This window comes from Eleutherodactylus coqui, chromosome 10 (genome assembly GCF_035609145.1).
Source record: "Eleutherodactylus coqui strain aEleCoq1 chromosome 10, aEleCoq1.hap1, whole genome shotgun sequence".
NCBI lineage: Eukaryota > Metazoa > Chordata > Amphibia > Anura > Eleutherodactylidae > Eleutherodactylus > Eleutherodactylus coqui.
The window spans coordinates 115,663,386-115,688,195 of record NC_089846.1 but is presented as its reverse complement, the minus strand read 5'-3'; positions in this window follow the sequence as shown (position 1 = coordinate 115,688,195).

The following is a 24,810-nucleotide window of genomic DNA, read 5'->3' as shown; positions in this document are numbered from 1 at the left end:
TTTTGTTACACAGTTCAGAAGCAGGCCAAGGGTTAGGGCAGGCAAAAGAGTGGTTGTCAATAAAATAGCTGAAGTCAGGAGAGGAAAAACTTGGAAAGCCAAGTTCGACAGGCAAGGTTCAGAAACCAGGAGATCAAAAAGAAACACAGCATCTTTGCACAGTAGAAGACTAATTGTTTAGGCAGCCCCCAGTGACGTCTGGGGACTGCATAGCTGGGTGAACGTACTGGCTTTCCAATAGTGGAGCTGGGTGCATGCACGTACCCTTGGGGCAGCACTGACACCCGAAGTATGAGGAAGAAGAAAATGGTGTCTGTCACAGGAGACACAAGGGGCATGGCACTGGCCATGGCCGATGACAGATGGAGGTAAGATATGCTGCCGGCTATGGCCAATGGCCATAACAATGGGAAATACAAGTGTTTACTAAAATATCCCCTTCATGCAAATAAGCCCATTGGGGCATATTTATTTAGACCAGCATTTCATATGCTAGTCTAAGTAAAGTTTGAACTTGTACTTACATGAAGTGTGACAAATGTATTAAGAGGTGCACAATATAGACTGAGTGGACACACCACATAACACTATGCCATGCATAAAAAAAGAAGCCAAAATAAATCTTACAAAAAAACAAAACAAAACGCAATATTTGGCATTTGTGCCAAAATTGCAACTCTTTGACACCACAATTCTGACATGCTTTAAGCCAGATAATAAATGTGCTCTATAATGTTAACCTGAAATACATTTCAGTTACTGAACAAGCTTGCATGACAGTACCTAGCTACGTGTAATAAAATTAAAGCATACTTAAGTTTTAAACATGTTTTCTAAAATACACCAGGTTCTCCTTACTCGCTCATTTGCTGCTGTTCGCATATTTGCTCTCGGTTTCATGCTTGTAAGTCCTGATTTCCAGGGAGTCTTTCCCATTTTTCTGCTGCTCTGCAGTTTGCAATCCATTTTCAGTGAGGGTGCATGTAGCAAGTCTAGCATTCTGCCAGCAGTTCACTGTCCTTACTTCCTTGCCCTTGTTTTCCATACTAAATTGCACTGTCTCTGGTCCAGTCAGTAAGAAGGCAGTATCTGAATGCCCACCCCTCTGGTTTCCCAGGATGATCAGGCATTTAGAGACATTCTGTCCGAATGGTTAGTAAACCTAATATAATGTGTGTGTAATGTGCACAACACACACAGACACACACCAGTACGCTGTAACAACAGGAGAGACAGAGGCTGTGGACATTGTTACCACAGGGTCTATAGTTCTGTCAGCCTGCAGCCTATAAGTGAACAAGAGCTGACTGTTGCTATGGAAATGACTATGTTACTATAGAAGCTCTGTATCTAATGACAGGCAGTGGATTGCAGAGTAGCTGGAAGGGAGACCCCTAGTGGCAGCCATTTCAAATGTGATTTACAGTGGTAAAGCAACAACATTTTTAATGCAAGAATTTCACAGAAAAAATTAGACTAATATAACCAAGTAGATAAGAAAAATAGCCCCCTGGGTGGTATTTAGGGCCCCCTTAGGTTCAAAATATAAGGGCTTACATGGAGAGATATACACGGAAGGCGAAAACCCTTTGGGTGAAGACAACTGGTTCTTGTCCATTGCAGGGTTACCCTTAATTCACATGGAGGTCTCATAAACTGAGATTATGAAAACCATAGGCATGTTCTTCCTGGCCAAATCCGCAGGCCTGATCCAGCGCCTGTCGGAACGCCACCTCTCTCCAGTGCAGAAAATGTAGGAAGACCTTTTTATCGCACCAGCGTGTCTCTTTATAACGCATGCGCAACCCCAGGTGTCTCCATATCCAATGTGCCGCCAATCAGTATCCAACACCTCACAGTTTATATTATCTCACAGCAGTAGTTATAACTAAAAAATAGCAGCAGAAGTCGCTCAAAGACCATTTTAGAGAACAACATACTTAAAATACATGAATATTTCATATAATATCACCCTGTTTGTTCTATGGGCTACATTTCTCTCCTGTACTCCACTACATGAGCATAAGTTGGCTAAAATGTTAGTTCCCCTTTAAGTATTCTTAGCTCAGTGTTTGTAGCATAGAGCAACATTGCATGCGCAGCATATAAGAACTGAATGAAGACTATTACACCAACCCCTATAGCATGATCTGTAATACAACCCTGACCCTGATGACTAGGAGCCCTTTGCTGCAGGCTGCCCTAGACATGGGCCTTCCTTGCCTGAGGGGTAGTCTATCCCTGGCTATGCTCATAAAGGTATTCAAAAGCATTGCTGAGATATGCAGAGGACAGTTTCTTATAAATATAGACATTTTTGCAGCAGGATCTATAAGAGAGAGAAGGCACAGTTAAGCCGCTTTCACATCTGTGCTGGAACTCGTGTCTGGAGGTTCCATCGTAGAGGAAAAAGCGCTGCATGCAATGCTTTGTCTTTCGGTAAATTGCCGGGCAGCTGAACAGAAACAGAATAGACCCCAATATAGTCAATGGGGGCCGTTTGGGACTGTTTGTTTTGGTAATAAGACGAATCTGATTGGCCAAGGGATTCCCCTTTCCTGCCCGAATTGAGCGGGAAAAGGGAACCCCCGCCGCAGATGTGACAGTAGCCTCAACTTATTTAATCTGCATAACTACTACGCACAAATTACTCTGATTACTCTAAAATTTACTGCCCGTTGTTCTATTTACATTTGTAACCATTGAATTAATTTTGTTTAATAAAGTCTTATGGAGATGAGAGCAAATTAGGAATGTGTCTGTTTCTGTCATGCAAAAATATCCACAAAGTTAAAAAAAAAGTGTATTTCCAAAAAAATCACCCATGAGTAACTGGGAGAGTGAGGCTTTTTATAGCTGAGTTTAGGAATCTACTGTTCATAAGTGTGAAAGTAATAAATGGATGTTTCATTCTGACATTCTTCAGTTCTGCAGACTCTCTGATAAGGATACAGGGGGAGATTTATGAAGCTGTCTAAAAGTAAACCGGTCTCAGATGCCCAGAGTAACCAATCACAGTGCGGCTTTCATTTTGTTGCCCCTAGCATTTTGCTAGGGGCAACTAAGACCATTTTCCTTTTAAACAGTTTCATAATCTAGAGGTCATATATGCAAAAAGTGCACATGAAAAGTTTTGTGACTCAGCTTACACTGTGGAGTAGGATTGCCACCCAGTTGGTAGAACACCTATCTGGCTGGTAATTTGGTTCCAAGGCCGGTGCCAATACTTTCTTTTTTCCGGCCATATTAATGGCTGGTAAAAAATAATGTCTCTCTGTGAGCAGCTCCGGCCAGCAGCAACCATGCCAGCAAGTAGCTTACTCACTGAAGCAGATCCGGCAGTCGTGGCTGCTGTACACAGAGACCTTGCTCACTCTCCCCTGGCATCTGCGTTGCGTACTATACGTACAGCGATACAGATGCTGGAGGAGGAAGCAGGGTCTCTGCATACAGCACCCACGACTGCCAGATCTGCTTCAGTGAGTGAGCTACTTGCTGCTATGTTTGTTGCCCAGTGGTGAGGAGGGCACACTATTACCGTTGGGGCCACTAATGCGGTGCACTATTAGTATTGAGGCCACTAATGGGGGCACACTATTCCTATTGGGGCCACTAACAGGGGCACTTATACTATTGGAGCCACTAATGCGGTGCACTATTAGTATTGGGGCTACTAATGGGGGCACGCTATTGCTATTGAGGCCACTAACAGGAGCACTATTACTATTGGGGCCACTAAAGGGTGCAGTATTACTATTGGAGATTCAAAGGGAGTGCACTAGGGCACTGAGAGGGGGCGCCGTTACTGCTAGGGCTACTGGAATAACACAGGTAAAATTATTGGGGCCACTAATGGGGGCACACTATTGCTATTGGGACCTATAACAAGGGCACTATTAGTATTGGGGCCACTAAAGGGTGCACTATTACTATTGGAGCGACTAACAGGTGCACTATTACTATTGGAGACTCAAAGGGAGTGCACTATTACCACTCGGGCAATGAGAGGGGGCGCCATTACTAGTGAGGCCACTGGAATAACACTAGTAAAATTATACATTGTGATAATCCCATGCCCCTAGCCATGCCCGGTTTTATATTGGTGTTTTTTGTTGACAAAAGGTGGCAACCCTACAGTGGAGGGAGCATTGGAATATCATACATTTCCCCCCTGTCCAAGACCTTAAGAGAGTAGCCCTCATGCCAATCTCACTGCCACAAGGTAATATTATTATACTGTGCACTCTCTGCTTTAGCAAATAGATGAGGTCCTGAACCGGGACGTCCTCTGTATTAACTTTGAATTTTCTAGTAGGGTATTTAGAAATGAGTTTTCCAAACTGGATAGGTAGAAATACATCATCCAATTATGCCAAATGTAATCTTAGGCAAATAACTGAGCAACACAAATGAGATAATGCTAACAGAAAAAAACTTACCATTTACGTGATGATCAATTTAAAACTGGGGTATGTCACTAAATAACTTGTGCATAGATTACTGTTTTTTGTTAACCAGGATCCACTTAAACATCCACATTTTTTACAGTGCTAGGTTCTACAGAATCTCGATTGTTCTGTAAGAATTTCAGTTTTTCAAGAGTCCTATAAGAGAGTTGCTTGAAGATTAGTTGAAAGATGCTCAAACTAAGCTGCATCATGTCTGTTGCATTCTCTTTTTCCTGTACGGCGTGGTAGTCAATCTAGGAGGACATTCAGGAGGCATGACGTTCCAAGGCCACTTACAGCTGCGAGTCTGATTGTTATTTGTTATGTAACTTACAATTATAGAGATGGATTTGCTTCACGAATGAACTTGGTTTCCTCATTGCGTCCACTTTAGTATGCAATCCCCAATTTGTAGTCCCCATTGATAGTCATACTTTGCTTTCTCTACCTTGCAACCGTATTCCCCTGCTTGAGAGGCCCCTATCAGAAATACTTGGTGGTCGCAGAGCTTCAGCAGGGACTGCAATATCTAGAACTGGAAAGTTATGTACATTCCCTGACACCATTTTTTGAGAATTCATTTGAGGAGCTATGCCTCTTGGCAGACTCATTCAGGCATGTGATTTCCCACATGTACAAGTAGTTGTCTGCCGGGGGAGCAGGGGACTCCTAACCTAGTTATGTTCAGAGATGGGAAACAGAGTTAGGAAGGCATCTCCCGGAGGGGAGTTGCCCTTTGGTGAAACATCACAGCTTTATATAACTTTCTATGCAATTCAACCATAGTTTTGACTAGAGATGAGCGAGCACACTCGGATAAGTCAGTTACTCGAGCGAGCCTCGCTCTTCTCGAGTAACTGCATTCTTGTCCGAGTGTGCTCGGGGGGGGGGGGGGCGGCGGAGGGTAGCGGGAGGGAAAGAGAGAGATCTCTCTCAATCTATCCCCCGCTACTCCCCGCTATCCCCCGCTCCCACCTCCCCCGAGCACGCTTGGACAAGAATACAGTTACTCGAGAAGAGTGAGGCTCGCTCGAGAACTGACTTATCCGAGCGTGCTCACTCATCTCTAGTTTTGACCTCTGAGCTGACCTTGCTGTCAAGGTGTCCAGGGTCCATTACCTGAACCAAAAAGGGCCTATTACATTTTCTTCTGCTTGCTGTGAGACAGATCATTCCTAGTTGTGGGGATCAAATGTTGCTTCTTCTAGAACTATCTGGGTCAAAGCACTCAACATCTGATGTGTTTGAGGAATTGAGAGCTACTGAAGACAATTCTTATGAGGTCTCTTATGCTACTTGGTTACCACCTGGTCTTGATCGTCCCAAGGTCTTAATGAATGTATTACTCGGGGTATGCTTTCTTTACTGCACTTCAAGGTCAGTTTAGTTTAGACACTATTGTCAGTTGTTGATACCAACCCTTTCTCTTTATTCTCCCTTCCTTGTGTTTCTATGTTTTTTGTTATTAGGTTTATGCTAGGGGTGTTGCCCTTTAAAGCATTGTAGTCATCTGGGAACCCTTATACTGCTAATATAATGTGTAATAAGCATTCCTTCCTTTCTGGTGGAAATGTACTGTACTGGCATGAATGACATCTACTGTTTCTCAGGCGATCAATAAAACATATTTTGTAATTTACAATTATAGACAAACACAATCTTACTAAATTAGTAACACAAAACCAGTTGTACTGTCCATGTCTTATTGAGTAAACATCCATAGTACAGTAAGAAAAGTAAGTGAACCCTTCAATTTAGCCTCTGGATCCCCCTTTATGAGCAGCACCTCCACTAAATGTTTCCAGTAGCTACATATAGGATTTGCACAATGTTAAAGGGGTTGTCCCGCGCCTAAAGTGAATTTTTTTTTTTGCCCAGTCCCCCAGTACCTGTAAAAGAATACTGCTGCCAGGTGTTATTAAAAAAAAAATTCCCTTACCTGAATCGCCGTTCAGCAACTTTTAAAAATCTTCTTTCCAAGATGGCTGCCGCTGGTCTTCTCCCACGATGCACTTCCATGGTGCACTGTGGATGTTCTTCTACTGTCTGAGCTCCATTGCCGATTCCAGCCACCTCATTGGCTGATCGGCACCATGTGACGGGGTGGAGCTATGCGATGACACTGAGAAGGGGGAGGAGCCAGGACGCAGCTCGTGAGCTAGGACCTTCCAAAAGGGGATTCCTTTCTGCGCAAGCGCGACTGTCCCGGCGACCAGAGAAGCAGTTTGCTCGTCGCCATTGAGACGGGGACGCCAGCACCAGGAGGGGGTAGGTGTATAACTTCTGTATGGCCAATATTTAATGCACGATGTATATTACAAAGTGCATTAATATGGCCATACAGAAGTGCATAACTGCACTTGCTTCTGCGGGACAACTCCTTTAAGGAGGAATTTTGAACTATCCCTCCATGTAAATGTGTTTCAGTTCATCAATATTTCTAGAATGCCTTGTTGCACAGCTGTCTTCAGGTCATACCATAGCATCTCAATGGCGTTGAGGTCAGTACTCTGACCAAAACACAAATATTCTTATTTTTCAATTATTCTTTGGTTGATTTACTTGTGGGCTTTGGATCAGTCTTGTTGCATCACTCAACGTCTCTTTAGCTTAAGATCATTAACTACTGCCCTTCTTTTCTCCTGTGAAGTATTTTGATGCACCTTAGAATTCATTGTTCCCTCAATGATTGCAAGAAGTCCAGGCTCTGAGGCAGCAAAGTAGCCCCAAACCCTGATGATCCCTACCACCATGCTTCACAGCTGAGATGAGGGTTTAACGTTGGAGTGCATTTCTTTCCTTCACACATAGTGTTGTGCCTTTGTGCTAAGGAGTTCCACTTTTATCTCATCTGTCCATAGAACATTTTTCCAAAATTGTTGTGGAATATCCAGGTGGTCCTGGGCAAACTCGGGAAAGGATGCAATGTTTTAATTGCATTGAATCTTATTTCCTTAAGGCCCAATGCCCACAGACGGATTATTCCTGCCGAATTCGCGGCCAGACGCCCGCCATGAATTCCGCAGCAATATCCGTCAATAGACATGCCATGTTAAAAGATTCTTCCTTGCCCACAAGTGGAAATAAACTGCAGCATGTTCTATTCTGTGCGAAAAATCGCACGGATGGCTTCAATTGCAGTCAATGGAAGCCGTCGCCGCGGATCCACATCATCGCCGGAACGACGGCAGCATCATGCTCTGCCCTGTGCATATGTGCCAACATGCTGGCCGAGACACTCGCTGCGGATAAGGGACAGGTGAATATAGGGTCTCTGGCCGGCACCAGGTCTGATTCCAGTGGGAGATTTTGCAGTGGGAATCCAACCCGGCCATGGGCATGCGGCCTAATTAAAGCACCTTTTACAAATTAGCCTTTTTAAGAAGTCATTACCACAGAGGTTCACTTACTTTTTTCTTCTTGCACTGTGGATGTTTACTCAATGTGCTCAATAAAAGACAAATATACTACAACTGTTTGTGTGTTTTTAACTTAGTTAGATTGTGTTTGTCTATAATTGTGAATTAGATAACAATCCGTTCCCATTGTATTAGTAATCAATTCCAAAATCCAGAGAATTCCAAATGGTTCACTTATTTTTTCTTACAGCTGTATATCTAGATTGGGACAAAGTGGTGGCATGAACAAGAACCGGGAGTGGGCCCCATCCTAATTTATGATATAGAGCTTACCCCCCTATAGCCTTTTCAGAGACTGAGTATATAGACTTTTTTAACAGTTCTGAAATCTACACTTGTTTCTTTCCTCCTATTGCTTTGCACCGCAGATAATATAAGATAGACATAATTTCCCTAGATATGTATAGCATTATTAGCTTTTAGCTAAGCATATCAGACATTCAAGGACAAAGTCTCCAAAATACATATGTATTAAACCTGAGCTGCTACGGGGAGGCAAGCCATCTAATTATCAAAAGCATGCAAATCACAAGTAATAAGGCTGCCGCTTACAATACCAATTGTACCAGTGCTGAGAGTCACTAAGATGACAATTTCACACAATTTAAGCAGATAATTGCATCATCCGTGATACTTGAAGTACTTTAGAGAAACAATAGATATATTTTTTAAGAATAAGCCTGCAATACCAGCTTAGTAAATTGGCATCTAATTTTATCTGTTGTATATATTACTTGGCACATAAACTCTAGTCTGCGGCAAAGATCTATGGGAACAAGCATGCAAGAGGGCAACATAGACCACACACCTTAGCTGAAGCCAGTCATGATTTTACAGTAAATCCCTTTGCAATTTATGAGAGTCGTGGCTAATTTGTTAGATTTTCAGCATTACCATCTGACCAGTGCTCAACCTTTGTTAACCAAGCTCTGTTTTCTCTATTTAATGAGGGAAGCTTTAAGGCTATGGAAGCCTTTGTTCATGAAAAATCAATAGACATCTTACTAAGTCCCTGCAGAAAAAAATGATGCACTTATCGGGTTTTTTGCATTGAGTTTTCATTTTCATGTATTTATAAAGCATCATATTTGGTTCGGAGGCTTTCCTACATTCAGGTTTCTGACTTGGAGGGTAGAGGAATGTTCTCGGCAGCAATTAGCTGGTCTCTCTCATGAATAAGCACAAGCTCAGCTGCACCCACTTAATGCTACACAGCTATCTCTCTCATCCGCTCTCTGAGTAGCTATTCCTGTTCCCCCTCAGCTCTGATAAGAGCAGAACATTCACTCAGAGTGAATTACAGCCCTCTGTAATAGTACCTTTCTCTGTTCTGCTCTCTCTGTCTGATCTTTATCACCATCCCCTACTGAAGTCCTCTGTAATAGTAGTTTTCTCTGCTCTTTGTCCTATTGATTTCCTGCTCCATTCCCTGAACTGTCACACAGCCCTATGTAATAGCTTAGTGGAAAGGGATAAACTGTGGCAATCTATTCCTTGTTTATGCCTCTGCAGTGATGACGCCCTAATGCATAGCAGCAAATTAATGGTAGTTTAACCTATTGGGATGTCATAACTGAATTGATCCTTCTGCAAAATAATATTAAGAGCCCACTTGCCCGATCCAGCTTCCTTATAATGTACAGCATAATTCAGCAGCTACTTAACATGGAATGTTATTGGTAAAGGTCCTCACTGAAGCTCCAGCCTTTAGGGCTGCTTCACACGGGCGTATGCATTCTTGTGATTGACTCACCACAACATACACATGCTATGAAGGAGTCTTTTTTATATGCGTATCGGTGTATTTTACAGTATTTTTTACGCACTGCATACGAACGAGCTCCATTTTAAATGGCTATTCCGCTTAATGAGTTCCATATGTCTCCCTTTTTCACTGAATTGCACAGTGTATAAACTTCCATAAGGACTCTTGGTGCGCAAATATAAAGTAGGTCCTATTTTTTTGCGAGGGCAAAAAAAGAAATGAGAATGAAATCATTGAAATAAATGGTTTGTATTCTCTGTGTATTGCGCACACAAATACGCCAGTGTGAAGCCGCCCTTGGGCTGCCTGTCCACGGGCGGGTTTGAATTGCGTTGCCCGCGGCGACAACACAGGGAACGCAATGAAAGATCTCCATAGCGTTGCTATGGAGAGCGCTTCCCCCCTGTCCACAAGCGGAGAATAATTGCGATTCTCCGCTTGCGGGCGGCAATTCATAGCATTCTCCGCAGTCTGCTTATCTGTCAGATAGGTTGACAGCAGACATCTGTCTGCCGGCTCCTGCTCCCGGGCGGCGTGGGATACCGCAATGCCCGTGGAAGGCAGCCTTAGTCTCATTCAGAGTAAGGGTGGCCTCACATGGGCACATTTGTGGTCGCAAAATCTGCACGGTGAATAGAACCCATTGAATTAAATGGGTTTCTTCCCATATGTTTTTTTTCGCACGCATTTCAAGCACGGGGAAAAAAACGTGACATGCTCTATTTCGGTGCACACTTGCATACAGAAGCCCCCTTTCTGCCTAAAAACGCAATTTTGCGTACTTAAACGAGAACACCTGGGCCTACCAAGTCAGCTGACCTGCCTACAAATTCAGCTGACCCACTTACTAAGTAGGCTACCCCGCCTACTCTAACATAGCGCCTCCGGGACCAGCGGTCCCCGCAGCACAAAAAAATACAGTAAAAAGTGCTGATACAAGCACAATAGCCCATGGTCATGCACCCTGCATAGCACATATATGTTTCGCAATAGCGAGCGTATGTGCGCTTACGCTCCTGTGTGAAGCCGCCCTAAGGCAAACCCCTTATACTCATTAACTCCTAAATAAAATCTCTTGAAAACGGCTGTATGAGGCGCCAAAAAAATCTAAAAGACTGTTTAATTGTACTTTCCATGACAATATATTGTAACATAATGTAGATCCTAACTCAAACATGGTGACAGATTCACTTTAGAAAGTAGCTAGAGATGAGCGAGTATAATCGCTAAGGCACATGACTCGAGCGAGTAGTGCCTTAGCCGAGTATCTCCCCGCTCGTCTCTAAAGATTCGGGGGCCGGCGCGGGTGACAGGTGAGTTGCAGCGGGGATCGGGGGGGAGAGAGGGAGAGAGAGATCTCCCCTCCGTTCCTCCCCGCTCTCCCCCGCCGCTCCTGAATCTTTAGAGACAAGCGGGGAGATACTCGGCTAAGGCACTACTCGCTCGAGTAATGTGCCTTAGCGAGTATACTCGCTCATCTCTAAAAGTAGCACAAAACAAAGTTTTGACAAATAAGTAATAAGAAGTTCTTCTCTGACTTGCAGTGACATCAAGTGTTTATAGCCGAGACTAAAAGTAAATCAGAACCTGTAAAAAGAGCTATCTTACAAAATGCGGTATTTGTGTGATCAGATTCCCGGTTATTTACGGGAATGTTTAAAGGACAACTCTTATCTGTAGGGTAAGCCGTCCTTATTACTGGGAATATGAATAATCTTCGGAGGATGTCCGTAAAGCTCAGCCATTCTCTACAGCATAAATCTGTGCAGAGGAGACATTTTCCACCTGCAGACAGAAAGCACCAACGCACATATAATATCACGGAACACGGGCAGACTAGCGGAACCTCATGTGCACATAAATATAGGTAATTAGCCAGGATGAATTAATGCTACCTCCATCCAAAGCGCTAAGCTGAGCTGCTGCAAAGTAGAGTAGGAGTCTATATATGAAGTCACGCATTAGTACATGGTATGCTGACTCGGCACTGGTACCTATTCACTACTTCCCCCTCTTCTATTATAGGTGCCACCACTAAATAAAGAAGAACCCTAGATAAAACAAGGATTAACTCATAAAGGAATTATGGACAGACATTGTTATGGATTTGATGCTGCCTGCTTTTCTTTTTGTTCTTTTTTTCATGTGTTTACCCTTTCCAATCACTGTCTGACCTCTGAAGACATTATGATTTAAGGCTGTACAGCTCCGATGTTGGAAGACATCCGTTAGGGTTCTCTTACTGTATATTGCCAGCCTCTCTGCTGTCGGAGCCCATCCAACGTGTCACCTCATGCAGTACTGGCTTTAGCCAGCAGATAGCGTCATTGTATAATGTCAGAAAAAGAGTAAGCCCCCTAGGAAAACCAGGATACAAATTGGATTGGAAAGGGTTAAAGGTATCAGGAATTAATCCCCGCTGCATGGAATCTCCAACGATCATCTGATCGCCTGACCCGCTGTCACTGTAGCAAGCCGGACGTGCATCATAGGAAACGGAAGAAGAATTGACTTAAGCCCGGGTCACAAAAGCGGATTGGAGTTCTGGATTCCACGATCGGCGTCCGTGCGGACAATCCGCTGTACAATGTGGACATTGAAAGGCATGTATTTTTAATTTTTCCTTCACACTCGCGGATACGAATTGCATATTCCGTGAGCAGAAGGAAAATTGCAGTATGCTTTATTTTACTGCGGAATTCGTGCAAACAGCCTCCATTGATGTCATTGGAGGCGTCATACCCGCATCCCATATGTAATTAACATTGTATATGGGCTGCGTGTACATGTGTCACGGCGCGGGAAATATGAACAAAAAAGAACTGTACTTCGGTCATCCGCAATACATGCCTGTTTTTGTGGGATGAGTTCTATTTTTTATTCTTACCATTTTAGGGTACATATAATGTACTGGTGGAAAACCCGTCCCAGGACACGATTACAATATCTATATATATATATAAAGGTGAAAGCCCTGACTGATAGATTCCCCTAATTCTCTAACTTCCCGGGGTCATACAAGCATGAAATTTGACATGACCATTCTTTAGGTCCTAAATAGGAAACGTAACAGGGTCACAACTCGATTTTTCAATGCTAATTGCAAAAGTAAGTGCACCTCTATGTAATGTCATACAAACGTGAAATTTGGCATGAGCATTCTTTAGGTTCTAAATAGGAAAAGTAAAGGGGTCACAGCTCGAGTATTTAATGCTAATTGCAAAAGTAAGTGCACCCCTATGTATTGTAACTTCCCGGTGTTGTACAAGCGTGAAATTTGGTGCGAGCATTCTTTAGATCCTAAGTGAGGAGAGTGGGAGGGGTGGCACATTCTGCAGAGGGACATCGGAATATGCAGCCTGAGAAGAATCTAATGCTCCTCTTTGTGTATACATATTTTATTCCTATAGTTATAATGTAAAGGCGTCAGCTATTTTTAATGTATGAAGTCCTCAAGGCAAACCAATGTGGAGGTCCATTTGACTGTCGCCCCACTGGCCTACTTTTATAGACATTGGCGGGATTTTTCCTAAGCCTCCTCATGATTTTCTTTTATCTTAGCGCATCTAATTAAAATATTCCCTGGTAAAAAAACACTCTAATAAAGTTTGTGATACAGGGTGGGCCACGGAAAATTACCCTGATACCGCAATGTTATGAAAGCTATCTAAATCTTTGTGGCCCGTAGCAACCAATTACAGCACAGCTTTCATTTTACCTCAGCAGTATAATAAATGAAAGCTGCTCTGTGATTGGTTGCAATGGGCAACAAAGACAGGTTTTCTTTTAGATAGTTTTCATAAGGCCGATTTCACACGGGCAATGCCATATCGCCATGAGAAAATCACAGCGATATTGGATCTGTGCTCTGTGAGATATCACTGCATTTTCTCATGGTGATATCACAATTTTGTGTCGCTACAGAGTCACATGTGATGCTACAAAGTCACGTGACTTTGTGGCACTCTTTTGCCGGGATTTTCAGGTGGGTGGGCTTGAAATATAAGCCCAACCCTGAGAATAAGCCCCATCTGCATAAAAAAAAAAAAATAATAATACATCACCTATCAGTCGCTGTCAACTCTGGCGCACGTCTCCTCTGCAGCTCCAGCACACTTTTCTGTAGTCTTCAGGCAGTGGCTCCTGAATTGCAGATATAAAATCCCCGCCTCCAGGAAGCGCTGTCTGTGATTGATTAATCGAGCACTGGCTCTGATTGGCTGAGCGGCGATGCTCGAGAGTGCTGATTATGGCTGGTGGATGTCAACTGTCAAAGACAGCTAGCACCTGCCTTGTATGGGGCTGGATGAGCTCCTGATCCCACTCTATACACACATTGTGCACACAGAACATAAATATGTCCTGTGGAGTGAAGGGGTTAAAATGAGAAGATGCCTATCAGTAAAGTACCAGTTCCAGTGAGCTCTGTTAGTCATTTATAAGCCCCACTGAACTCCTGAGTCATTTTTAGGCCCCAGTCTCCCACCTATGTGCACTAAGTAATTTATAGGCCCCATTGTGCCACCACAGTCATCTTTAGGCCCAACTGTGCTTCCTGAAACATTTATAGGCTTTCTCTGATCCCTGAGTAATTTATAGGCCCCCACTGTGCCCAAGAATCATTTATAGGCCCATCTTTGCCATCTGAGACATTTATAGGCCTGCTGTGCCCTCTGAATAATTTACAGCCCCATTGTTCCCCATTTATAGGATCTACTGTGAGCAATTAGTAATGCCCCAGCAATAAAAATAAAATAATAAACTCACTTTCATCATGCTACCATGGTGACCTTCATCCTCATGGTCATGTAGGGCAACGGAGGCAGTGCAATGACATCATCACACCGCCTACGTGACAGAAGGCGTGGGGAGGTGGAGGAGGAAGTGCTTGGCGACTAGTCAAATGTATCAGACATAGATAAAATGGATTTCAAAAAACAAAAAATGGAGTGATCCCACCCCGTGTCGTACCCCCTCCCCAGACTCAGTGGGCAATAGTTAGCCACAGACAACTCCGTCACTACTAATTCTCTGCAAACAAGTACTTTTTCTACCTTATCTGCTTCAGAATGTACATTTAACCAAACAGAACTATATTTCAGAGCTGTCTGTCAATCTGGAGTTTATGATTCACATGCAGCTACATATAGATTTCTTGCATAATAGCCAAGCAGTATCCAGCTTGACAGTATGTGCACCAAATAGTCTGCAAAACACTCCAAGCTATTTACTGCAGCTGTAATCTGTCACATTTATTAACATGACGGCGACATCTAGTGGCTGATGCACATTATTACACATCATGTTTATTGGTTTGAAAAGGGTAAATTATCACTCGAAGTGCATCCTGTAAGCATCTTCCACCTATGCTGTTTATTGGTTGTATATCACAATCCCCTTCAGGAATCCATCCGCTTGTCTTCTCTGCTGCTCCCACTTGTCAGTTATGCTAACGGTTCATCACACGTCCAAGTATAATACTCTGAGCTAATACATTAATGCATAGAAGATTCACTCTATAGGGAAGCTTGCAAGTTTGAAAAGCATTTGATAGGGTCTACAGTTAATATGTGAGTATACACAAAATAAGGGAGAACTCCTAACTCTGACATAAGAGGCTGCAGTGTCATATTATCGAGCCCCCTCCCCCGAAGCTCAGAATGCTTAAAAAATGTCTGATTATGGTAAAAGTCAATTACTGAAGATAAAATCTCTTGAAGTATGTAACTGTAAGGAGTTTCGCAAAAGGGTTAAACAGTTGTCATGGCAGTGGACAGAATTGCACCAAAAGTTGTGCCTAATGGTATGCCAACTTTCCAGTGTTGAGAACGGAGTATGCCCAGAAAAGGATTCACCCATTGGCTACTGCTGGACCGATAAAAGGATTTTCTGGCTGCATGACAGGCAGAGCGCAGGGGCCAGTAAAGTGAACGGTGGTGCTGTCAGGTGAGGAGAACTGCCAGGAGAGACAGCCTGCAGAGCAACCAGGGTACAGCAGGCTGAGTGGAACTGCTAAAGATAAGCTGAGGATACTCAGTTGGAGACTGCCTGGATCTGCCAAGGGTCTACCGCAGAGCATACCAAAGTGGCAGAGGAGCTACCAATCATTGAGAAATGTTCATCAAGAGACAGAAGGCTTGATGCTGCAATAGGGAATCAATAGATCAAGTTTCACCAGAGGATATTAAGAAGTTAGATAATTCAGGTCGTAAGTGAGGCCGGCCTCATTAAAAGCCGAACAGTGTGCACACTCATAGTGACTTTTCAGGGACTAAGTGTAGCAAGATAAACACTGTTCGTTGGGACACTAATAGCTGCAAGGCTCAAATGCTTAGCAGAGAACTGCAACTGAGACTTTTACCAGAATCAAGCCTAGGACTATTGAGCAATAGCACTGGAGTCTTTGAAAACTCACTAGACATGGAGAGTACTTTTGTTATTGGTCATATCTGGGTACGCATAACATACAAGTCGTTGGGTCTTAGCCATAAATGAGTTTGAATAAAACAGTGAGGAGATAGGTCCTGCCCTATCCTTCCCGCACATAGTATTACCGGGCAAGAACACTGCTAGTGAAAACGAAACCATTGAAATCAATGGTTTTGATTCATACCGTTATGCAGCCATGATAATCGGGATAATAATAACGGGACTAAATCACACCCATTTGAAGAAGCCCTAAGAGATAACTTTATGATCACCGCGGGTTTGACCACTTGAACCACCACCAATCCTGAGAAAAGAGGTCCCAAAGGTCCCCACATGAAGGAAGAAAAGGAGGACATGCATGCGTGCCGCGGCCCCATTCATTTCGATGACAGTGCTGGAAATTACAAGCACTCAGCAATCCCTGCAGCATATTTGGAATTTCAGCCGCACTTCAGTAGCAGTGAGCGATTCCAGCGACCTGATTGGTTGTTGGGTACACACCCCCTTTGGAGATGTGCACGAGTGGCCGGCCCGTTAAATAAGCAGCAGCAGGGCCTAAACCTAACCCTAAACCCTAACCCTAAACCTAACCCTAAACCCTAAACCTAACCCTAAACCTAACCCTAAACCCCAACCCTAACCCCCCGCTGGTCTCGTGAAGTAGCAGTCGTGCACATCTCCAAAGGGGGGTGTGTACCCAACAACCAATCAGGTCGCTGGAATCGCTCACTGCTACTGAAGTGCGGCTGAAATACTAAATATGCTCCCTGGCGCAGTCATATATGAAGGACCCCTGTACTCTACATTGGTGGGAGTCCCAATGGTCAGACCACCTTTGATTATAAAGCTATTCCTTATCCTGACGATATCTTGTACATAGAAGATAACGTTCTATCTTGGTACAACCCCTTCAAGTAACTACCCTATTACTAAAAATTCAAGTTGTGAAACTTAAAAGCGGAGGTGAAAGATCTCACACCCGAATATTTCCATTGCACGGCCAACCACCGTAGGTGGGCATGGTTTGGTCACGTGCACCATATTGTTTTAGTGGTTTGTCTATGACGTCTTTATGTAGTCTTTTATACTAGTCCAGGGACTAACGTACTGTTGACATCCAGCGCCATAATTACAGGCAGCAAAGAACTAAATGGAACTAGAAACAAAGTCAACTAAGTGAGCAGTGCTGTCTATTGGCAAGAAATGATGTTCCCGCTCCAGCGTTCGGATGACCTGAAAGCGCCCCGGCCCCATCAGAATCACTAACATGAAATATTTGCTCTCGTAATCTTTAATTATCTCCAAGCTGCGTGCCCGTCAGTGAGAAGGGAAGCGGAGCTAGTTGGGGAATGTTATCGCAATGTGCGCCGCTGCAGATGGGGAAGATGTTTGCATTATTTAATAATATAGTGGAGAAATATTATTTGGAAACTTTGAAGTACATGATAGCTAATTGGCCGCTCATTGGCTGGATGCCCAGTTTACAAAGCATAAATTATGTATGACACATGGTGCACTTGGTTGTCCTGGATACAGCGAGAAGACAGCGGTGCCAGCACACGCCAGATACACGCTTGTCAACTAGGTTTACCTGCTGCTCTTTGGGAGTATTACCGCCAGGACATGAACCCACTTACCTATATAGATGTTCTCTTCGTGAATGTTATATCCTTTGCTATACATGGGCGGCTTCAGACGAGCGTATGCACAAATGCTCGCCTAAGTGCAACATAATTGCGCAGTGAACGAGGTTGATGTGCGTGTATCTGCACAGAGTATTGTAAATTTTTGCGCACGCTGGGCATATTTATATGTGCGTGCGACACACTCACGCCCTGATTTAAAAGGCTATTTAGCCTAATGAGGTATGCACCCCATATGGACTTCTATGGGGTCCTTTGCAGCGCAAATACGCAGAAAGATAGAGCTGGTCCTATTTTCTGTGTTTTGTGCACGCAATTTTTGGATGGGAGTATAGCGCAGTCTGCAGTTGTTTTTTTTAAACCCCATTGAAATGAATGGGGGGAAAAAACGGATCCATTTTTCCAGTTTTTTCAGTTTCTCACCTTAAAAAATAGAGCAGAGAGCCAGAAACCCTGAACTGACCCTAAGGCTGGATTCAGACGACAGTATATCGGCTCGGTTTTCACGCCCAGCCGATATACGGTGTCCTCATCTGCAGGGGGGGGGATGGAAGAGCCAGGAGCAGGAACTGAGCTCCCGCCCCTCTCTGCCTCCTCTCCGCCCCTCTGCACTATTTGCAATGAAAGGAGGCAGGGTGAGTGCGCGGCTACGTGGTGAGAATTAGCACCGCCCCCGTCCCGTCTCTCCCCATTGCAAATAGTGCAGAGGGGCGGAGAGGAGGCAGAGAGGGGGCGGGAGCTCAGAGCACTGCTCCTGGCTCTTCCAGGCTCCCCCCCCCCTGCAGAGAGAGACGACGTATATGGGCCGGGTGTGAAAACCGAGCCGATATAGGCTGTTTTCTCACGGCCGAGAAAATCACGCAAGATTTGTGCGTTGCAAGAAGCACAAATCTCGCGTGAATATGAACCCCATTCTTTTGAATGGGGTCATACACGTGAGTGATTCCCCCCCCCCCCCCCCCCGCATCGCATCGCACCCTGATGTGTTGCGGGAAGCAAAATGCTACATGTTGTATTTATGGGGGTTTGCCCTCGCATCACCCATTGTTCTCAGTGGGGCCGGCGGCAGTATTGCACCACGTGCTTGGTGCATGCGGTGTGATGCGATGTTTGCCCATTGAAAAGCACGGGAGAAACTCCGGGATCCTTCGGCGCGGCTTCCCCGAACTGATGCGAGGCGGTTTTGAGATAAAAACGGTCTGATTTGAGACTCGCCCGTGTGAAGCTAGCCTAACGCAGGTGTGTCAGCAGCCCTATGGGGTTATAAACGCACTCTTCTAGTTTCTCTCTCCTAAGGGCTTGTTTACGGCTTAAACAGACGAACGTGTTTGCGCATGTCTTCCACAAAACGTGACAAAGCAATAACATTCTCACGAGCGCGTTCCTTGTGCGCAACACTTGCCCTATCTTACGCAAAAAGCTGCCATAGAAGTCTGCGGCAGGTTCAAAAAAATCAAGGTGAAGGGTGCGACAACCCTTGTTCATGCGCCAATATGCTCGGTTGCGGTGAGTATGTTAATGGGTTTTGTAGTGTCCCATCCTGGACCCCTCCATAATTGTCATACATGTCTGTCTGGGGTCGACAACCACTAGTGTTTTGTTTTTTTTTCCGCGCTGTGAGAGCGAGTGAAAACGCTCGCCTCGCAGGGCAAAAAAAACACTGCGATATCGCAAATGCTTTCAATGGGGCTGGCAGTAGCAGAAGCGCAAGCCCTATTGAAAGCATAGGGAGTATATCGCGGACTTCTGCTACAGCTGTGTCAGAAGTCCAGGATACTATCCCATTGCTTTCAATGGGATTGGCGCTCTTGCTACCGACCCCATTGAAAGCAGTGGTTTTTAGGCAACCCCCGCAGCATCATTTTCGGGGAAGAGCTTGAAATATAAGCTCTTCCCTGAAAATCATCCCTAGCTGGTAAAAAAAACAAAACAAAAATTCTTTACCCACCTCTCCGCCGCGCAGGCGCGTCCTCCGGCTGGCTCCCCTGCACTGCTGTCAAGCTCTTTCAGCAGGCGGGTAATTAAAAATCATGCTGCGGGGGTTACCTAAAAAACACTGTTTTCAATGGAGCTGGCAGCAGCAGCTCCGACCCCATTGAAAGCAATGGGATAGCAACCTGGACTTCTGCCACAGCTGTGGAAGAAGTCCGCGATGTACTCCCTATGTTTTCAATGGGGCTAGCGCTGCTGCTGCTGGCCCCATTGAAGACACTGAGCGATATCACAGATTTCTTCTCTGCGATGCGAAGCTCTACTGAAACATCACAAATGAGTATGAAACCATTGAAAATCATTGGTTTCATAATCATCGCTGTCGTATCGCAGGGAAAAATATCGCTAGTGGGTGTGAGCCCTTATGTGGATGCACTGTGCAAAGCTGTCATGTCTATTTTCTGTATGTGTGTTGCACAGCTGCAGCGTCTGAAGGGTTAACCCCCTTAAAATCATTGCCTGTCAGCTCTGCTGCTGAATGTATCTATCTTAGGGCTTTTACCCACTAGCGTTTTTTTTTCGCTGCGATTTCGCTGCGTTTTTTTTTCCATATGTCAATGGGACTTTCTAATGTTAAAATTACATCGCACAAAAATCGCAAGTTTGCGTTGCTGCGATTCTTGCGCGATGCGATTTTAACATTAGAAAGTCCCATTGACATATGGAAGAAGAACGCAGCAAAATCACAGCGAAAAAAAAAACGCTAGTGGGTAAAAGCCCTTATAGTGTCATGTGGTACAAGTGAGGTGATATAAGTGAGTGTCTGAGAGTGGGAGGAGGTCTTCTATCTGTGTTGGAGCAGGGTTCCCTCTTACCTGCTGCTCGGAGCTAACACAGAGCCGCATGGGAGCGCCTTTAGCTTCCATGTCGGCGAAGATGGAGGAAGAGCAACGACATCCCGTAGCGCAGTGGTCCCCAACCTTTTTGGCACCAGGGATCGGCTTTGAGTAAGAACATTTTTACAAGGCCTGGCAGGGTTGGGCGGGGCTTGGGTTATATGGGGTGGGGTTATGAAGGCGGTTGGAGTTTAGTGCATACTTATTTAATTATGACATTTAGAATGTCCTGGCAGTACACACATAGGGCAGTATAATATATCCCCACCCCCCGCCTGGCAGCACACACAGAGGGCAGCATATAATTTATCTCCCCCCCCCCCCCCCCAGCATGCACATAGGCATATACTTTATCTCCTACGTGTTCAATAGATACATAATGATTAGAGATGAGCGAGTATACTCGCTAAGGACAATTACTCGAGCGAGCATTGTCCTTAGCGAGTATCTGCCCGCTCGGAAGAAAAGGTTCGGCTGCCGGCGCGGGTGAGCGGTGAGTTGCGGCGGTGATCAGGGGGGAGCGGGGGGGGAGAGGGAGAGGGAGATCTTCCCTCCGTTCCCCCCGCTCTCCCCCGCCGCTCCCCGCCCGCCGCCGGCAGCCGAATCTTTTCTTCCGAGCGGGCAGGTACTCGCTAAGGGCAATGCTTGATCGAGTAATTGCCCTTAATGAGTATGCTCGCTCATCTCTAATAATGATCAGTCTGTTTATCAAATATCAGCGATTTCTTGGACAACTGGACCCGGCGAGATAAATGAATGTGATATTTGAATTCAGCACATAGAAATCTACAAAGATCAGCGTGACGCGTTTGCGCTCTGAAGGAAGTTCTATCATGTACTTTTGCGCTCGTAGCAGCACTGTTTACTGCACTTCTTCACGCTGCCAGGCCCATTCACATTGGCGCAGGTGCAATTGAACTGGATGAGCAGAGTAATTAGTCACACGAATGCACTAAAAAAATAGAGCATGCCACATATATTTTCGCGTGCACTAAAATATAGTGCAAAAACCGCTGAGCGGGAGGGAATCCATTGAAAGCAATGGTTTCTACTCTCTGCGGTTTGCGCAGGACATTTTTCACTCAAAATCGACCATCTGCAGTAGCCCTAAGGGCGGCTTCACACGAGCGCGTTTGTGCACACAAAATATGCGCACTCATTGCACAAACAGTAGAACCCATTGTTTTTAATAGGTTCATTCTCACTTTCGAAAAAAGGCATTCAACAGCGCAACCTTCACTGCGCAAAATGTTGCGCATACGCGTTTTTGCGCATACGCCCGTATGAAGAGGCTTTAATTGCTCGGGACTTCAAATGACCGTAGTGGTGCGCATTTTTGCACGTGCAAAATATGTAGAGAATAAAACCTATTAATATTAATGGGTTTCATCTAATTTCTCTATTTTGTGTGTACATTTCACGCACGCAGAAAAAGAGAAAGTGGATGATTCCAATCTAAGACAACATTACCTGTAATCACTGCAGGTAACTGCACTGTAATCACTAAGACTGCAGGTAACTGCACTGCAATCACTATGACTGCAGGTAACTGCACTGTAATCACAATCACTTCAGGTAACTGCACTGTAATCACTGTGACTGCAGGTAACTGCACTGCAATCACTATGACTGTAGGTAACTGCACTGCAATCACTATGACTGCAGGTAACTGCACTGTAATCACTATGACTGTAGGTAACTGCACTGCAATCACTATGACTGCAGGTAAGTGCACTGCAATCAATATCACTGCAGGTAACTGCACTGTAATCACTATGACTGTGTACAATTGACCTCTCTATTATTAAGTGACTGGAATTATTTAGTGTACCTGAGTCCACCGTGATATAAAAGTTTATATACATATATAAATAAATATATACACTTCCGGGAAGGTGGGGGTGGGGAGGTAACAGGTATGTCTTAACCCCTAGTGACCACCCTATTGCCTTTTTACGTCCTGGCTTGCTGGGCTTTAATTCCCAGGGGTGTAAAAACATGTTCCCTGCAGGGATTAAAACCCTGCAAGCTGTGGACATGACAGCTCCATGCTGCTGGCTCCTGGAGGTAGCCAGCAACCTGGAGCTGTCATTCCGGGCTGTGGGACCTCCCCCCCCCCCCCCCCAGTCACATGATCACCGGCATTTACCGAATGCCGGCGATCATATGAAAGTCAATAAAAAGTTTTAAAAAGTTAAAGATTCAGCTGCCCTGATGGCAGCTGAAAGTACTCACCCTTATCCTCTGCGATGTCCCATGGCCTTCTGGCCTCCTGGTTCTGACGGCGCTTTCTGTGTATGCACACTAGATGTCATATGTCAGGCGCGTGGGAAGAAGGGCACACGGCCCGGGAAATTCAAAAATCTCTCTAGCTCCTAGCTAACGTGTAGCCCAGAGCAGAGAGATGTCAAGTCTCCTTGCTACTGGCTACTAAAGGCAGCCCGGGAGCCTGTGACCGATGGCTGCCGTGAGCGGTCCCCGGTCACATGATTGCCGTTATCCAATGGCAATTATCCAATGGCGATTACGGAAAAGTTAAAATATAGTTGAAGTTTAATGCTCCCATCAGTTTGAGCCCCGTTTTGCAGCCAGACATAATATTAGGGCCACAGTGGGCATGTTTCTAAACACGGGACAAACGGAGGTATCCAGTTTGGGGAGCAGGTCTTCATTCATATGTCTGCTGTACAAAAAAAAGTTTTTTAAAATGACACAATTGCCAAAAAAAAAATTAAAACCATATTTTTCTCCTTCTGCTTTGCTTAGGTTCGTTGACAAAAAATGTGGTGTCAAAATACACAGTACACCCCGGGGGCGCCGGGGGGGCAGGGGGAGGCGTGTCGGCGCGGGGGGTAGCAGCGGGGAACAGGGGGGAGCCCTCTCTCTCTCCCTCTCCCCCTCACTCCCCGCTGCAACCCCCCACTCACCCACGGTGCCCCCCGAATCTTTTCACCCGAGTACGGAAGTACTCGAAAATCGCTGTGCTCGGGCGAAAAAGGGGCGTGGCCGAGTACGCTCGCTCATCTCTAGCGAGCCACCAAATGTTCGGGTCCTCGTTATTCGAGTCAAGCTTTTCGTGAAATTTGAGAGCTCTACTCGAGTAATGAACCCCATTGACTACAATGGGAGACTTGAGCATTTTTGTATGTGGGACGCCAGGTCTCGAGCTTTTTTTTTTTTAATTCCTCTCTCTCTCTCTCTCTCTCTGCAAGCCAGCCAGCCAAAAAAATTGCTGTTGACGTGCGCTGCGTGGCAGCAGGGAGGGGCAAAAACTGACAAGTCACAGCGGGGAGGGGCCAAAACCTGGGGCGGGGTCGTACACGGCATGATGCTCGCTCAAGTAGTGAGCACCATCGAGTATGCTAATACTTGAACTAGCATCAAGCTTGGAAGAGTACGTTCGGTCAACTCTTGTTAATAATCAATGTTAAATGTGTACATCTAAATGGTTAAAAAAAATGAAGTTTTTCCAATGTATGTCAAGAATAAAGTAAATAGATGGAAATATATATCTCATCAAAAATGTGTACAGTATGTTTGCATATATTTGAGATATTACAGTTGAAAATGTGAAAAAAATAACAATTTGTTCAAAATGTTCCCAATTTTAGCACTTTTAATAAATATACACAAATTCTATTGGTCTATTTTTACCACCCAAATGAAGTACAATATGTGGCAAAAAAACAATGTCAGAATCACTTGGATATGCAAAACTTTTACTGAGTTATTCTATGTTAAAATGACACATCCCAGATTTCCAAACTTTGGCCTGGTCATTAAGGTGCAAACAGGCTTGGTCACTAAGGGGTTAAGAGCTATACCCCTGATTTTTATTGACTAAAGCAACCCCCATAAATGCTAGTGCTGCATCAATGGGTCACAATGAGGCCCAACAATACTGCAGAAAGCAGGCGTGGTCAATGGCTGGCAGCCATGAGGAGTGGTTGCAGGAGTGGAGGAGGATCCAAACTGAACTTGTGCACCAAGTCCCTTGAGCCTCCAGCCACACATCGTCGCTTCATGAAGACAGATGAACAAAGAGGAACAGAGTCAATGAGAAATTACATGGATAGTAATACAGGGCAATTTTATGCATGTCCTGCCAAAAAGCCCCAACAACATAGGAGCTTATTTAGTGCTAGTTATGTCAGAAAATTGTCTTACTGTTATATTCGTGTGGGCAACTGAGCACCGGGCCCAGGCGAATGTGACCCAGAAGGATAGGGAACACCAGGTGAACTACTACAGATTAGCACCTCTCCCTATCTACTACTA